The sequence below is a fragment of the Lichenostomus cassidix genome, chromosome 10 (genome assembly GCF_008360975.1).
Source record: "Lichenostomus cassidix isolate B80296 chromosome 10, HeHo_3.0, whole genome shotgun sequence".
Lineage (NCBI taxonomy): Eukaryota > Metazoa > Chordata > Aves > Passeriformes > Meliphagidae > Lichenostomus > Lichenostomus cassidix.
In genome coordinates, this window is record NC_139491.1 from 11,096,971 (window position 1) to 11,115,193 (window position 18,223).

General features: G+C 37.7%; 1 long non-coding RNA gene across 1 annotated transcript in view; it reads right to left on the reverse strand.

Moving 5' to 3' along the window:
• Positions 1–18,223, reverse strand: part of LOC146432729 (uncharacterized) — a 250,688-nt gene that overhangs the window by 15,560 nt on the left and 216,905 nt on the right. Inside the window, exon 6 of the long non-coding RNA XR_014854300.1 lies at positions 6,212–6,371. This is a non-coding gene — a long non-coding RNA (uncharacterized LOC146432729). The remainder of the gene's footprint in view (positions 1–6,211; positions 6,372–18,223) is intronic.

Consider the following 18,223-nt stretch of genomic DNA (forward strand, 5'->3'; position numbering starts at 1 on the left):
CCATAGTGTTCATGTTGCTTGTTCAGCTTGTTCAGCATTCAAGCAGTACTGAAATGGTAGGATGCATTTTGCTCAAGACTTTAAAACACGGCCAAGTATTAACTGTGCTATTTTTGGCAAACAAACATGTACAGACATCTTCTTTGATTGCTACTTTCTCAAAATCACTATAATTTTCAGCAGTTGCCAAGAAATTAATCCTGCTAGCAAGTCCCAACCCTCATTTTCATAGATAATTAGTGGATGGGGGGCAGCTAGTCCCTACTATCATAGCTGGAGAAATCCATTGTTCTCAATCTGCAGCTTACACCGCCAAATGTTCCATGCTAAATTTATCACTGTTGATTACTTGCACGAATGCTCGGGGTGGCCTTTGGGGGATTTTTCTGGACTTCTGCTGGTGTGTTACTTGACAGCCTTACCACAATAAAAAAACCCTATGATTATACCACTAGTAAACAGCTCCCCTTCAAAAAGGAAAAGAAAATAGGGACAACGAGGTACAGAAAAAATGTAGAAAATCATGCAGGTTTGGTCCCATACTCCAGACGATGCTAGAGGCAGAACCAGCTTCTTTGCCCTATTGTTGTTTCTACCCAGAGTAAATGGTTTTATTCCCACACTGACAATTTTCCACCCATTTTTCACAACTGGATAAGATTCTTTGTTATGCTGGTATCCAGTCCTTATCCTTCCACTGCCTTCAAAATGGGGAGTAGTGAAAAGGAGAGAAGAAGTTTCAAAGATTTCCACTAAATTCTGATGTCCAAGCCCTGGTTACTGAATTTCAGTAAAAATCAGTGCCTAAATGTCCCAGTCTTGCTTAATTCTCATAGTCAGTTTTTCTTTTTCATGTTTAGCTGGTTTTCTTCTCCATAAGTCATGCATCTTAACAATTTGTTGTCATTAAGAGAGAAATAAGGCAAATCAGTGGTCTCACATCAGAATCCCATCAGAACCATCTGAACATCTGAATCAAATCAGAAGTTCAAACTACTGTTAATGTTCACCTAATACAGGGTTTAGCAAAAAAAGACAACCTTAAAACATTCCCCAACTACCATCACCTATCCTTGTTGTTCCAACAATATGTCACAGGAGAAAAGCCACATACTACCCACAATTAGATCTTGTTGCATTAATTTTCAAACTCAAAAAAACATCTTTAAGGACACTTTCAGTTCTGCCAATCAATATTGCAGCGTGAGAATCAGTTTAATATTTTGATAGAAGATGACTCATTCTCACATCTGAAAAATAAATGACATTAACTCTGGGATTAAGTCATTGACAAGACAGAGGTAATCATATACATGTAGCATTATGGTGGTTTTTATTACCCTGAATCTTTTAAGCTTGCACATATTCAACAAAGAAGTAATGCAAAATGGAAAATCCAATTAGCCCACGCATATGCTTCTTGAATACCACTATCACTACCAGCTCTGCATGTAGATGAACAGAACAATGCATTCATAGCTCATAAAAGAATTGTCATATACAGCTTTGTAGCCTTGCATTTCGATTTTGCAAAAAGATGAATTTACTTCCTTTACAGTTGATGAAAACATTAGGTGTTACATGGGTTAAAAAATATCTTTTATGTAAAACTTCAGCAAATCTATCTCATTTATAAATAAGTTTTAACAGCGATAAAGTTAGGAATGCTAAATGAAGAATGAGATCACTAGTTTTGAAGCAAGCAGAATTAGAAAAAGTACTAGAAAAACAACTGCATAAAGAAAATCAAAATATATCTGTTTAATCTATATACATTGACAGTTTATATATTTAAGTTTAAACTACTAGGCATACGGAAGACATTCCTTAATTCAAGATCACACTAATATCTCTGTGAAATATTTGGCAGTGTAAATGCATTTTAGAAACTTTGTTTTTCAATCTGTAATGAGCAAACTGCAAAATTAAGAGTTTCATAAACCAAATCTGGTCTGTAGGCTCACAGCATCTCAATGCAAAGATGTGTACATTGAATTTCATGGGGAGCCCCATGTTCAACCCTCCTGGCTGTCAGGGAGAGCAACCTAAGCCCTTTCAGCTTTTGTTTTGCTAGTGCAAAGGAGCTTTCAGCTTTCTTTCATACATCAGGCTTCTGAATCCCTGCAGCCCATCTTGATTCCAGACACCATTTTCCTGGGAAGGTTAGAAAAAAACTGTACACAGTATTTAAGGTCCACAGCATCAACACTTCCTCGCATGTGTGAGAATACCTTGATCAATACCACTAAAAATAAAAGCTAAAAATTTCCAAAATGATAAACTCAAGTCCCACAGCTTGTCAGTGGTGCAGACTCCATCTTGCTCACAATGAAAACACACAAGAAACGTCTCTGAGCAGATTAAGTCCATATGTTCAAAACCCCAACCACCAGCAGCCCAGCCAGCCAGCACTGGACAAAATCAGATCATTGGAGGTCAGTGAACAGAGATTGCTCCTTCCTCTCAAAGAGAAATCCCAAGGAAATGCCCAGATTTTCTTGCTAACTCTCCATGCATTAACATTTTCCAGGGAAAAGAATGGGAAATACTCCCTGGATTCCTCTAGCACTCATATGAAACATGTAGGTTTCATATGAGTGCCTCATATGAAACCTATGAACCTCACATCAGCATGCAAAGATATGCGAGATTTGTTGCTGGACTTTGAAGGAACACAAGAAAATAAATACAAGAATTTACTAATTTCTATTTGGTTGACTGGCCACTGTCAGTATATGGGTGTACTATCTGTAACTTAAACAGTAACTTATTATACTACTCCCTTTTAAATTCAGCCATATAGAATATCTTTTTTATGATATTACCAGTGATATAGAAAATATTGTGCTTTTGAAAAATCCAAAAGTCTCCAGTATGGATTTTTAAATAAGGTTCTTTATTTGATTAAAAACTTTTAAAGTGTTTTAAGTGGGTGAAATTCAAATGCAGTATATCTGGGATCGGAGATTAATTTCAGAAAATAGAATCTCATTCCTTATGAGCCCTTTTTAATTTTTTCATATGAGTTTAAATGACAGATACAGATATGCCAAATTTTCTCCTGCTTTGCAATTTTTACATACATTTAGGATCCAGTATAACAAAGTACCTGGACTCTGTCTCCAGAATCTGTTCCTACAGTTCCTGTTTAAACTTAAGCCAAAATTTGAGTGGCCTACAAGTACTAAACAACCTGGCTCACAACATCCTTACTCAGCTGATGAGGAATTCCTGAACCTATATTAAAATACATGTGTAGCTCAGCACACAAGTGTATATAACTTAGAAAAAGTTTCTGTGAGAAAGCTGATGGCTGAGTTTAAAGTGCTTAAACATAGGATGGAGAAAGAGTCCTCCTCTCATTACCCACAGAAATGATACCCAGGCCTGGCTTTCTCCACAACTGTATCATCTTTCAACTCATATTTTTCTTTGACTATTGTGGCATTTGGGGTATCAGAGAACAAACCAAAGCACAGACACTCCAGAGCACACGTTCAGCAAGTTCTGAGGGAACAAGGTCAGTTTTCTGGGCACACACACAAAGGGAAGTCCAAAAACCCAGAAACCCCACGTAGCACTCAGTGTGCACACATCACCTGTCCTGAATATCTCAGAGAAAGCCATTGGATTCACTGTAAAAAGTCAATTTGTCTCCATATCATCTACTGAACTTTCTTGAATATATTTGTTTAATAGGTAGTGTGGTATTTATAGTCACCACGTCTCAGGTAATTAGGAAAATTGACATTGCTGCTTTCAAATGTGCTTTTAATTTAGTCTCAAAACAAGAGAAAATCAGCCAGGAGCCAAAAGAGATGTCAAAATCCACAGCCCTGGCTGAGCTTGGCTTCACCAGAGTACTGTTTTTGCAGAGACTAAGATGGGGAATGAAAGAGCACCACAGGACAGAGACACTTTCATTCAGATTCATTCTTGCTGAAATGAAAGTGAAATGCAATTAAAGCTTGGAGATTTTCCAAGGAGCTCTAAATAACAATACATCTTCCTTTTATTCAGATGTCTAAATAGCTTTCAAAGAAAACTTGATGAACATTTTAAATGTTATTTTTTGCTTTAAAGCCCAAGAGAAATGGCCATTTTCCTCCTTAACTTGAATCCTAAAAACCCCGTGAAAATACATGCTCTTCATTTAATCAAGATTTTGTTTATCCTAGGTTAGAATGATCTAACTTTAGGCACTAAAAAAGTGTTTTCACCTTATTCTTCCTCTGTGGTCAGTGATGAAGGGCACTTGCACCCAGTCTGAGACCACCCTACTTTTTGGAAGGGTCTGGCTCCCACCCTCAAATACAGAGGGACTATTCCCAATCACGGTAAAATCTGGCATTAGAACTCAACTGATCTACTTTCACACCTCTCCTGTTCCCATGAGTGCTCCACTATTCACCTGGACCCACTGGGGGCTGCTTCAGGTAGCTAAACCTGTTGAAAATGGATCTTCCCCTCCAAAATGAACTGTTGCCTGTCTTTAGCTCCCTGAACCAGCTCATACCACTTCAAAATGAGCATGTCAAGCTCAGCCCAAGGCTAACAGTAAACCTGGGAACACAGATGGAGGCAGAAGAGAGAAAGAAGGGAACAACACCCTCATTTAGCAGCACAACTATGATATGAACTGGCATATCCTTTAATGGTTTAACCCTGTGATTGCAAATGACCACTAATTGAGGGATCCTATGTGTGCATATGTTTCCATCTGTGTGTTTATGTATTTAGCTCTTAGGTATCTATAAAGACAGATGTTTATCTGTATGTGAATATGTTTTTAACCATGGTTTTCAAGTTTATGGTGTGTATAACAGAAATCCTTTCAATTTTTACATCCTCCAAGAACCAGTGGCTCATCTTTCTCCTTAAAGGGATGCTTTCACTTCTGTTTCTTAATTTAAGTGATCACCAGATCTCAATTGATTCTTTAATGATTTCCATGAGACATTTGCTGACAGATACACTGTGGGATCTAGCACACACAACTGGCTGAAATAGCCCCATGGCATATATCGTTAAAATGAATGAATTAAAGATAATATTAATAAAACTTTGCACTTTTTGAGTCCACCATTCAAGGATCTCAAGGCACATAGAAAATGTTAAATGATTAAGACTCCTGAGATAATTAAATATGCAAATAAACATGCTTGTTAGCTAAGACAATGTCTGCTAATTAATTTATTTATTGCGTTTAGGGAGAACTTGTATAACTGATTTATAAACCTCCAAAAATAAAATATTGTAATCGACATCTTCTTTCTTAGAGTGCAGCCAGCAATTAATTTTGTAATTTATTTGTACAAAACATTAAAAAGCAATAATCTTTGCCTCTTATGTATTATGTTATAGACCAAAATAGCTGAATTTAAACAATAAAAAAATTAATGCCTTTGTACCAATTAATTGTTCCTCAATTAGTTTATAATGAATGACTCCTAATGCATGCAGTAGATCTAAGTTTAGGTCAAAAAACTCTTTGGAATTAGTGTATTTAATAATTGTCTGAAAGACATTACATACTGTCAATTTTTATCTCCGAAATGGCCAATTTTCTTTTTGGAATCAAGTATTTTAACATGCTCCTAATAGCCTGTTTATACTTCATGACATTCTGGAACAGAAACTAAAAGTTACATGAATGTTTTCAGGCTGCAGGTCTCTGGATAAAATTTCATGAGTGACATAGAATGCACCTGTGTTCTCAATCTGTTTTCTGTTCACCCAATTCATTTTTCAGAACAAGTCTATGTTACTCTTCATGAAAACATTTATTTCAAATGTGAGATTCACTCCCATAAACACAGTAAATAGATGTTTTTATTCTCATTGTCACTGGAAAAAACTAAACAGTGCCACAGTTGTAACAGGGAAGACAGGCACAGTTTAAAGGAGAGAGAACACTTACACGGGTTTTCGATCGAGTCCTGTGTTTTGTTTAGTTTGTAGTCTTTGCTGTGGCCCATTTAGCTTTGAAAGAGCTCTGCTTCTGATCTCTGTTCATTCCCCCTATACACCCTTATCCTGCATCAACTCCTACAAGGACCTTTTATCTTACTAACAGAATCTGGGATGAAAGGAGACACAGATATGTAAAGTACCAAAGGCAACTTCCACGCACTCACACTCTGCTAAATGTGCCTCAGCAATGCAGCTCTTCAGCATAAAGATATGCCAAAATAAATCAAACAGGACTCACCTCAAAAGCTGCTAAAGGAAGGGGCAGGCAGCCCTTTGGGAGCACAGGGCTCTTCAAACTCTCTTTGTACTTCTCTCTGTTTTTTCTTTTTTTCAAGACAATGAAGACAGTGTCCATGATCTGAGTTCACTTGAACAGAGGCTCTCCATCTGCCCTTCATCTACAATGAAAAAAATACAACCAAAAACAAAAGATAAAAATGTACCCCAATTTTCCCATTTTCCCATTCAGATTTTTTGGTGAAAAACAAGCAGAATACATAAACCTTGAAGTACCCGCTCTGATACCCTTTCTGACTAATATAAGACTTAAAGCAAGTATTCCCATGCTAGAAAGAAACCCAGCCCAGTCACAGTTCCTACCCTACAGCTCTGGTCCACTTTCTGGTAGAAGGGCTGAAAATGGACTAACACAAGGCAGTTAAATTTTGGGTTATTTCATCACATAGGAGTGTGTGCTGCCTGATGACTTGAAGGAGAAAGTGACATTTTTCTGCTCGAATGCCCTCACGCAAGGACAGCAGTGTCTGTCCTCATGCAGCATGGGCTGCAGTCATGATGGGGACACCCCACTTGCAGGGAATGCAGGGCACTCCCTTCCAGGACTTGGAGTGCAAGGTCTTTGCACTGGTTTTGCTTGGATTTCTGAGTGCCCCACAGCTCCACATGTAGTTTTGGCAACATGTTCTCTGTAGAAATGTGATAATATGGGAGCCAGATTTTAAGGCACCCTGCAAATCAGGAAATTTTTTAATAAAACATGTATAAGTAACTTTATTCTTTTAAAATGCAATATCCAAACTGTCAAGTTTTCAGATCTATTCTGAAAACCATATCAGTGTGTCAGTAAAAGATATTAGTCTAATGACATATTAATGTGGCATCAGTGGGAGACACCCAATTACAATGTTTCATACAGCTTGCTTCATCTCTTGCTGTGTATGGCTAATGAACAAAGACAGGATCTTTTGGAGAAAGAGAGAAGATGATGATAATTTTTTGAATCTGGCCTTCAGCAATTGTGGTCATCTGTGAAATTACTTTTTCTGTAAGCAGAAAATTCTCCCTTTGGATATTTAACAGAAGAGCAATAGAAAATGGAAAATGCTTCCATAGTGAATCAGGATAGCGGTATTTAGAATGAAATTAATAAAGGATCAATGATATATAAAGGCCCAGCTTCATTCCAGAAAGCATGAATACTTTATTGGCTTTTATTTAGATTTTTAAAAGAATCCTGGTTGTACTTTGCACATCATTCACAAAACCTTTTGCTCTGTAATTTGGAGGATTGCTATACAGAAAGTAGAGAATAAATCTGAGTGATTTAAGGGTATAATATAATGCAGGCAGATACTTTCTCCTCCAAGTTACATGCTCACAACTACTCAGGTTAGCTGTCAATCCACTGTGAACCCATCTCAAGTCTCAGCAGATAAAAGTCTGCAGCAGAGCAAGACTGTTTTGGTGAGAACTCTCTCCAGTCTCCTCTTTGCCCCATTAAAAGGAGGCTGAGAGCAGCAAAGAGCTGGCACTTCACTGAGACAGGCAACAGAAGTTACTAATTTCTGATTTTTTTTTCCTGGTTCAGATTGGGGTGGGGGGGGGGGGCAGAGGGAGGGGGGAATCATTTCCAGTACTTTTTTTCAATATTAAGCATACCAGCAAACCCTGGAGCTATGCAGAAAATCTACCCATCCTGTCACTTGCAAGTGCTTTCATAGTGTGCAATTAGTACTTAATGTCACACTTGCAAGAGAGATTTGATTTTTTGTTACCAACTTTATCACCTGATGGTCAGCACTGGACATCTTTGCAAGTGGGATATTTGCTAAGAGGAAAAAAGTGTCAGCCTCTAAAAACAAATCAACTGGTGTGGAGCATGCATGAATTAACAAAACACACATGAATGGATCTTCACCCCATTCCAAGAACAGGAATAAAGGCAGAATGCATGGGTTGCTGCTCTCAGTGAGTAAGGCTCCCTTCTTGCCATAACCACTTTCACCATTTTCAATTCCTGTTGGCTACAGTGGAAGCCAGTGGAGGTTGGAACTGAAGCAGAATTTTGTTGGCATGTGGGCAGGAATCCAGCAAAACAAGAGCTTTTTTCCAGTGCCATATGTGTCTATTTTCTTTCCTAAACAGACCATCCATCCCATTAGTCAAACGGTGTAAACAATTTTCTTGACAACAAAAAATGTATCACACATCAATCAAAAAGAAAGTCTAACGTGCCAACTACTACCTCAGTTGAATGTGCCTTTTGCTTAATTTTTTTTCAGCTGGTGTAACTCTGGCAAAAGTATTTAAATATCCAAACAACCTGACTGAGGGAGAGACCTATGCTATTGCTGTTACAGGTCCAGGAAGTTTCACCTGGACAAGAATAATTCCACACAAGTAGGAGTGATGCTCCTCTGGCAATGCAGAGCTGCTCTGCAGTCAGACGCCTCATCATGGCACAGCTATTCCACATAAGCCATTTTTAAAAGTCTCCAAATTAAACCTGAAGAAAGCTTACAGTGTAATTACTAAAGAGAACAAGGACACAAAGGGAGGAAGGAATCTTTCTAAATGCCTGTAAACTCCTTAGGGGGCTAATCTTCAGAGAGGGGAGGCATCAGAAATCAAATTTGATGAATAATTTTCTCAGTCCAGATAGCACTGAAATATCATCTGACACAGATACCCAGTTTATATCCAGCCCCCACTTCTGTTTAATGGTTAGATAATCATGGATCATAAGTTTAGTTTTAATAACAGCCACAGCAGACACTTTATTAGCAGATTTTGCAGGCTACAAGGTTGTCATTTGTCATTATAGCAATTTTCTGGTTTAAATACTGCATCAATTTGTTTCTTTTTTTTTTTCTTTTTTCTTTTTTTCTGAATTAATGAAGTTAGATCTCTCTCTCTTCATTCTGATTCTCTAGTGCTATGAGGAGTTACTTTGGCTTTTTGGGAGTTTTCTGGCCTGAGCAAATCTAACACATACAGCTACTAACTCACAGGGTTTCTAAGAAAGACCAGGAATAGTCTCCTCTTTGGGGCAACTGAAGAATTGCCAGATTTATTCAATTTTCTTAGGCCTTCTGTAAATCAAAGCAAATTCTCTGACAAATGTCTTGATTGATAAGTAGAGTGTGGGTTGAAGAAAATCACCCACCCAGAAACTGCCCAGTGTTTAGTACACACACTGCACATTAGCTCTGGAAAAAAAAAATAGGAGACATCACCCTAAAATTCCATTGATACACAAATGCCTTCTAGGGTGAGCATCAGGTGCAAAATATGCAGTGCACTTGGCCTTTCTTCCATCCTCCATAGTTTTACTGTCCTGGTGGAGTTCCATGAGACAGAGAGCCTTTCTCAGCTCCAGACATCAAAGCCAGAGGTGCTGCAGTGGGGATTTGCTGGCACAACCCATACAGTACAGAATTCTGCTTAAACCGAAATTGTGCAGTTTGACTAAAAGTCTTTGTGGCCAGTAAGGGCACAGCAGGGAAGTGGTCAGTGACAAATATGAAAGATATGAAATGAGGCTTCAGACAAAGTTTCACCTGGTTCAGTGGAAGGAGTCCTTGCCCATGGCAGGGAGGTTGGAACTTGATAATCTTTAAGGTTCCTTCCAACCCAAGCCATTCCAGGATTCTATGACAAATCACTCAGCTTCTTTGTGGCTCTGTTTTCTGAACAGCAGTGTGTTACTGTTTGTAAAGCATTTCAAATGGCTGATGTGTATGTTTATTACCATTGTGCCAGCAGCTGTGAGGCTTTATTTTAGTGGGAAAATGAGAAAGCAACTGCAAATACTGACTTAAAAAATAATCACCTCTTTTCTTTTGAAATTTCTGCTCAAACTCAGCATCACTTCTGTACTGTAGCATTATATTTCTCCATCTGAAGCTGTCTGAGAGCACAGGCAACTGGTTAAATTTAACTAGAATTTTAAACAGAATAATATTCATGTGTTTTCCAGCTGTTTGTTCTCTTTAGAAGAAAAGTACTGTGGGTGGATGCTGTATCAGGAAGGGAGTGAAGTAGTCACGAAACCAGGAAAAAATGCATGCTCTGAGTATTTGAAAAGAAATAATCTTCATTTAAAATGCATTTTTGCAGACTATTCAGGATCTTCAGTTCAGAATTTGATTGTGGTTGCATTCGTGCAAGTGAAAACTATACATTCAAACACCATAAGCTAACTTGGAAGTGTCACAAACAATTTGAACATTACATGTAGGTAACATCTATAATGTTTTACAATTCTAATGCAACTGTTGAACTTAGAATAGGGTCTTGTTTGTATTACAACCTTTAGCACTTTTGCCAGCAACATACATTATTCTGAACCCCAGAAAAGACATGAATGTTCGGTTTTGTTCTCTGTCTGGCCATAGAGAAGCCAATAGTACTGAATTAATTGCTCCCACTAGTCTGCCTATTGCTTTACCCTAAGTTTACAGACACTGAAATTGCTGGAGTACAAATACATGAAAACTAAGTCAACTAACTGAAAAGTTATCTGTTTCACAGTTCTTGCTCAAATTAAATGGAAATTATGTTCCTGCACAGATAATATGTGCTGATCTGAGCCCTCTGGCAGAGATTGAAAACAATCCCTTAACTGCATACATGTATATGTGTTTTACACTAATCTCTTACTTTGGGCAAAAAAGCATAACTTGAGTAATTTGTTTGCTCAGAAAAAAAACATAGATGTGTTCACACTGGCTGATTTGAACACTCCTGATTTGGGTGCCTGTAGCATTCTCACTGCCAGAGAACAGCACAGCCACAGGATGGTTTCTCTTTACCATCCAGTTACAGACAGGCAGTGGGGAGGGGAAATACAGCACTGGCAGCTGATTACTGATCCCACTGATCCCATCAGGCAGACACAGTTGTGCAGGAGCTGACAAAGAGGGCACAACTCCTCAGCTCTGCCATGGAGCAGTGGCTGACAGCTCAGCCAGTGCAGCTTCAGAGCTGCAGTTCTGCTGCAGTTTTCTACCTGAGGTTGAATAGTAGTGTTTTTTAAAAAAGAGAAACTATTCTTTGATAGAAACATTAATTATGAAAGCTTGAAAACTCTCACCAGATTAGGAATCCAGATGAGGAGACTTCTAATAGCCTTACCCAGACATTTTAGAACAAAACAGGATAACAAATTTCTCTTGTAAAATTTTTGTCTTCAGAAGTTTTTCAAAAAGAGGCTTCACTTTTAGATTATCCCTGCTGAAAGAAGGTCTCTGTAATTGCTTCTTCAGATTTTATAGCTGCACATTGGACGTGCCAGGTGCCTTTTCCAAACCAATTTTTCAGGATTAAAATGACAGTAGCTGAAAATTTATTCAATAAACAAACTATCTCCTCTTTTTCTTTCTTTTTTTTTGAGCAGTTAGAATAAAACCATCAGTATACTTGCTTAAATGTTGCTCATTTCTAACACACACAGGAGTGAAGAGCAACAGCAACTACATTAATCATTTGATTTCTTGGAATATATCCTGCCTTGGAATACAATTCCTTTTGGCATTCTCTGAGTGCACTGTACTTTTCTGTGTCTCTAAAGTGGGTAGTGCAGAGATGACGAAACACAGTTTTAATTTCTATGGAGCACAATCTTTATAATGATTCTCTCTCCCATATAGCACTTCCTCTAAGAATAATTCAGAATGGCTTTGGGATTTTTCCCCTCCACACTGGATGAATATATCAGCCCTGTAGTTATGCTGATGGCCAAATGGCAGCTGAGACCTACTGAGACATGATGAAGGTATGTACAAATTAATGAGTTTGATAAAAATCTCCTATCCATAAATAGGAGAACACCCTGTCCTGTTGTGCTGAGGGACAGGTATTTACCTATTTATCTACATTCTGTCCCTCAGAACTGCTCAGCAATTGGGATGTAGCTCTTGGCACCTCCCTATATCAGTAACTGTGATGTCTACACCATGAAAAGACTGAGGTGATTATCATGGAGTGTATTGAACACAATTTGAAATGAAATAAAACGCTTCTTTCTAAACTGGACAGAATTAGAATGTGACTTAGGTGCACAAAGCTCAGGGACCAAAATCGCTTCTGCTTTAACTTCACTGGATTTAGAAGAGACATAAACAGCAATGTATTTGCCATATTCTTATAGTTAGGGTCTCCTAAAGGTCAATGCAGACTTTTCTTCACTGCATGACTTCATAGTACTAATTTTAGCTGCTTTCTTATTTTAGTGCACTTGGTACCAGTTACAAGGACAGTTACAGTGATCCCAACACTTGGCAGCCACTCTGTTCCAGCCAGCCCTGGAGTCTGACCACCAATTTAAAACACATCTTCATTATTACATAATATGTTGATTCTTGTTTACTAACTTATTTCCCCAGCAGTTAGTAAACAAGATGTCACATGAATAATTACTAGTTCCCAAAATTCTCATAATTATAATCTGCTGCTTCTCAATGCACTCCTCTGACTGCTGATCCAAGCATCTACAGGTCAAATAGTTGTCAGAAATTAGCTAATTATATCCTTTCCCATGAGGATGAAAATCTTTAAATTTAATTAAAAGACCTTAACTCCAGTTCTGTACATTAAGGTCTATTTCCCATTGGATTTTCTTCTGTGCTACTTACAATGATAGGCTTAACATTCATATTAGCAGTGACTCTCATCGGTGGGGCAGCTTCTTGCCCAGCATTGGCTGAAAGATAATTTAATCAAATATGTCTCTTTGTCTTCAACTCATCTTGCTACTTCACTTTCACAAAAAAAAAAACCAACAAAAAAACAAAACCCCAAAAAACAACAAAAAAACCCCCACTAATAAACCATCTGAATTTTAAAGCTCATTTTGTGCCAGCATGTCTCATACTCCAGGCAGCAAGGAAAAGATTCACTCACATGGTTGCAACGGTCCCAAAAAATTATGAAAGGAGTGCAAATGTTCAGCAAGAGGCACAAGCAGAGTTAATTTGGCCATGTAGGGTAGGCTGGGCTAAATAGATAATTAAACCAAAATACTCCTACTTCTTCATAGGTTTTCAATGCAAGGAATAAATAAATTACTTCAGCATTTCCTCCACGTTGGAGAATCCTATAAATCTATATATTTTTTGCTTTGGTGCAAGCATGCATTAATTATTAAAAGTATGTTTAGCACTATTGATTCTTTGCCGAGAAGACAGATTTATTACAAAAGTCTGGATATTAGCAGAAAAGAAGGATTTAAGATGGCTCTGTTATATCCACATTTATTATAATACCTGGATTAGGAAACCTAAAAAGGAATAATTTTCCTGCAGTTCACTGTAATGACTCTAAATTGGTTATACTATTGTTACAGAGCAGAGATTCACCCAGGATCCTTAACTATCAAATTTCTTTTTTTTAGGGCTGTTAGACTGCTGTAAGTTCTTTTACATTGTTCAAAACTGACAGCTAGCATTATATAATTGATAACAATAACACAAATGCAATTTAGCCCTATCAACTGCTTTGCTCTTCTGATCTACACCAATTCAGATTAAAGCAGGTACTTTAGATGCAGAGGTAATAGAATGTTTCTATTCAAACCTCTTTGTGGACAAGGAAACCTTCATAAAAACTCTGTTTCATAAGGAATTTTTCCATTTAAAAACAAAAACAAACCCTAAAACTTGGTTTAAGAAACCAGATTTTTAAAAAAAAGAAAAGAAAAGGAAACAGTCCTTGAAAATGTTCTTAGGAAATACTCCTTCCTAACCAGATGCACTTAAAAGGAATCAGTGGAAATATAAAACAAGTCCTCTTCCTCACGAAGGACAGCAGATTCTACAGCCAGGGTGATCCATTTTGAATTTTAAAAAAAGTTGAATCTTGCATGCCACTATCTGAAGCACTCACCACTCACCTGAGCCTGTGTGGAGCACGATTTCTGCAAGGTGCTGAGTCACAGAAAGAGCTCAACACAGAGCTAACCACCTGCAATCCTGACTGCTCCAAAGCAATCTGCTCTCAGGCAGGTTAGGAGGTCATTTTTCTTCTGTCTCCTGCTCTCGAAGATCAGTGGAAAGCTTTTTTGGTACAGCAAAAGGGGACAAAGAGTTCTGTCAAACAAGCACCAAAGGCCTGGGTGTGCTGACACTTTTGCAGGTGACAGGTAGGAAGAATTCAGCTATGTATAGTCCAGCAGTGCGCCTCAAACTTCTACTGCTGAGTTACTTTGCAGACAAAGCTGAGGGATATCAATTTTTTATCACAGGGCCTTCACCTTAAAGACAAAATGGCATGGCACAGTGGGAAAGTTCAGAAGCACAGTGGAAAGAATGCTGAAAGAATAAGAGCAACCACAGTAAAAAGGCAGATTTTCTCCAGGTAGAGGCAATGCAGTGTGATTAATAATGGAAAGGGAGAAGGAAGCTCCTCACCTTCTCTAACTCACAGGATGGACACTTTGATCTGAGTCACTCCTGCTGTAAGGCTGAAATAACACCAGGCATAAAGTCAGACCATACATCTTAATATCCTAGCCTGTTATGATGATGACTAATTTATTCTAGATTGAAGACAAGGGTTATAAAAACAAATTTATGGCCACTGTATTTATTACAATTATTTTTCCCCACAGTGAAAGCATAGTGATTTGGAAAAAAATTACCTTTTTGGAAGTACCTTATTTAACAGCCCATTTTTGCATTAAGGTGCTCAGCTGCATCCGCCATTTATGCAGTAAAGAGAGCAGAGTTCCTGTACTCAGGAAAGGAGTGATTTCATCAGTCACAGCAAATCTGCATGACTCAACATCCCAGAAGGTCTTTTCTTGCCTTTAAATATCCACTTTGCCCACATACAGATAAGATTGGATATTTCTGATGTAAAAGCAAGACTGACATCCAAAACTGCTTGCTTGTGTTTAAATGGATAAAATAGTATTTGTTTCTTCAGCAAGCGTGTGTTTGCACCAAACCAGCCTGGCACAGCAATACTGATTTCCCTGCTAAGCCCCTCTGCTCTCAGCTCCTGAATAATCCCTATATTCAAATAAATGGTGATTACTGCTGAGTCTTACTGGCATCAGCACCAGCTCTGCCTCTGATAAGAGAGAAAAGTGAGTATCTCACAATGTTCAGGGGAGCTGAGGAGGATAAAGTTACAAAATTTGTGTGCGTTGTTTTAGTTTCCAATAACCTTGATGCTGTTTCTCCCTTCTGCTGCCCAAAAGCAGACTCCTCAAGGTATGGGTGCTTTCTAATAACGAAAACATGGACTAAAAACACCTGAGAAAAGTTTTTAAAATAATCTCCAGACTGACAGCTCCTTCCTTACAACAGGCAGGATTGTTCTGTAGCTAATATCTCTGTTGAAATAGATTGAGATAATGATATACTGAGAAAATACATTGATACTTCTTATATCATTATACATAAATGACTATAATTAAAAAAAACCCCAAAAACAACACAGAAAGTTATACTTAACATGTACGTTGGCTTGTAGTGTTTTCCTCCCATAATTTATAGCTTTTACTTTTCTTCTAAAATGGTAAAAATTTCTGGGATATATATGTAATTTTAATCTAGGCTTTGCAGACACTGTCAAAGAGGTAGCTCACTGTAATTACTTCCTCAATCATTCCCTATGAATTAAGCACCCCAGGCAATGCTAAAAGTCCATTTGATCACTGGAAATACTATAAATTTTAAAACAAGATTGTATTAGGCTGCCAGATTTGTAACTAATTTTTCAATAATTCCACTTCCTACTAATTTTCAAATTGTGCTTACGTGGAGAAACTCAAAAGTATTGGGGTTTTATACAAAGCAGCAAAGTAATGCTGCACTTTAGGAATTTTATTAAAACTGCTTTTACATTAAATTATGTCAATCTCCCAGCTATACATTTTTTCAGTGAAGAGAACAGGGTTAAGGGTTAGATGTGACAGGAAGCAACCAAAATGGCAGCATCCAGACAAGTCTGAAAAATGCCCAAACAAGCAAACACAAAACAATTTTGATCTGATGATCACTGGCTGAAAGTAAGACCTAAACTCAGAGCCCTGATCTCTGTAGCTCCAGCAATCCCCCAGTGCCTGATGTCAGACCACACCACCATCTAAATGATGCAAACCAACCCGATGGAAATCATACTTCAAATAGATGCCAAGCCACAGATTTCTAGGACTCGGAAGTGTTGGTTAGAAAATAAGTTCCCAGGTGTCCCAAGAAAATAATTGGAACCAATTCCATGATAAATCTTTGGCCTCAGTAAACAATGAAGATTAGTCCTTACTGCCTTTAGCTAAACAATCAACAGTCACAGCACAGTGTTTGGGTTTGAATTTCATCTCATAGATATGACTGCCACTCGAAACATTGTACCACAGCTTTTCCAGCTTCTTTCCTTGCCTTGAAATTAATGCTAGCATACATGCAGGAAAGAAGCAAACACCAAACAGAACTTTGAGAAATTAAAAAGAACAAATAGATCCCAGCCAGTTTTCCTCTTATTACTGTAAGGTACTTTTTAATCAAATATAGAAAACACTATTGGCTATGCTTAAAGGTTACTAAATACCAAAATGTTAGTAAAAAGTTCATAATAAATTAAAAATAGGAAAAATCCACACTGCAGGTGGAAATTTTATTCTAATCTAGGTAAGAGAGGAATATTTGCTGTGCATACAGATTTGGGAGTCAGGAACTGGACTGCAAGACAGTTCTATTCTCCACCTAGTCTGATGCCAATTAATTTCCAGCTCCATTTTGCTGTTAATTAGTGCTGTTCAGAGTCCAAGTTTTCCAAAGCACAGATTGCCAGTAACCAAGTGATCATGTAAATGAGGTTCTGTTATTAATGCTGCTAGTTAGGTTGGAACAAAAATAACAGCAGTTTGCAACTTTACATTTTTAATAAAACCTTAGCAGAAGATAAAGAAACAGATAAAGTGAAATCATCTGGTCTTTAAATGGCAGGACACTGCCAGTTTTCCAACCTATAGTGACTGTTTTCACTAAAGACAAGTTTATCAGAAACCATATTTTTTTCCAGTGAGTCAATGATGCAAACAATTAATTCATCTCTTCCCAAGGTAAGTGTTAGGCTTTCTATAAAGAGAAATTCAGAAATTTCATGGTTTTTACCAAGCTACTTTGTGAATGAAGAAAAAAAAATAAAATAGAGAGCTGCAATTCTAAATAAATATCTTTGTATTTGGAGAGCCAACCAACAATGCAATATCCTCAAAAGTACTGCATTATAATAAAAAATCAGCTTTTTTCTCTGGTCGAAGAACAATGGGTTTACCTCTGTATTAGGACATAGCCCTGGTTGTTCTGTACTATCTAATGGTAAGCAATGGACATTAACCATGAATGTGAATTCTCTAAATACCAAAGGAAGTTGGACTGCTATGGTGTGAAAGAGAAGTATGAAGCTTGGTACCTTTCAGAAATATACATCCTTCAATTGCATCACTTTATGTTGGATTTTTTTCCCTGTTTTTCCCAAGTAAAATGCTTTATGATAAGGCACAAGCAAGTTGTCACCAAATATCCCATTTTGATTAATTTGATCTCAGGATCAGTCTTTTGCCATTGGCCTTCCTTACTTTTTCCTTTGAATTCAGAGAGTGAAGGGCAAATGCCGACCATGTGCATTGCAGAGGAGGTCATACTGCATATTCAAAGTATTTGATTTATTTACCTCATCTGCTCTTTATTTAATTGTTAGTCAAGATGACATGGCTTTCAAAGTCAATACGTTAAAGAGCAATTTCAGGTACTGTTCCTCCCACATTGTCCCCTGACATTTTAAAAAGCTTTTTCTCTTCACTGTTGCCATATTAAAAAGCTAACTGAATGAATTCCAACGAGGGGCACTTGTTCAAACAAATGGGAGAGAATTCAAATGTTAGATATTGTAGAACACCTCTGAGGAGGGTCAAAGGCATGAAAAAAGTTGCAGAACTTGACAAATATTTTTCCGTTGGATGATGCTCAGTTGAGACATCTTCCACAATGATCTCTGTAAC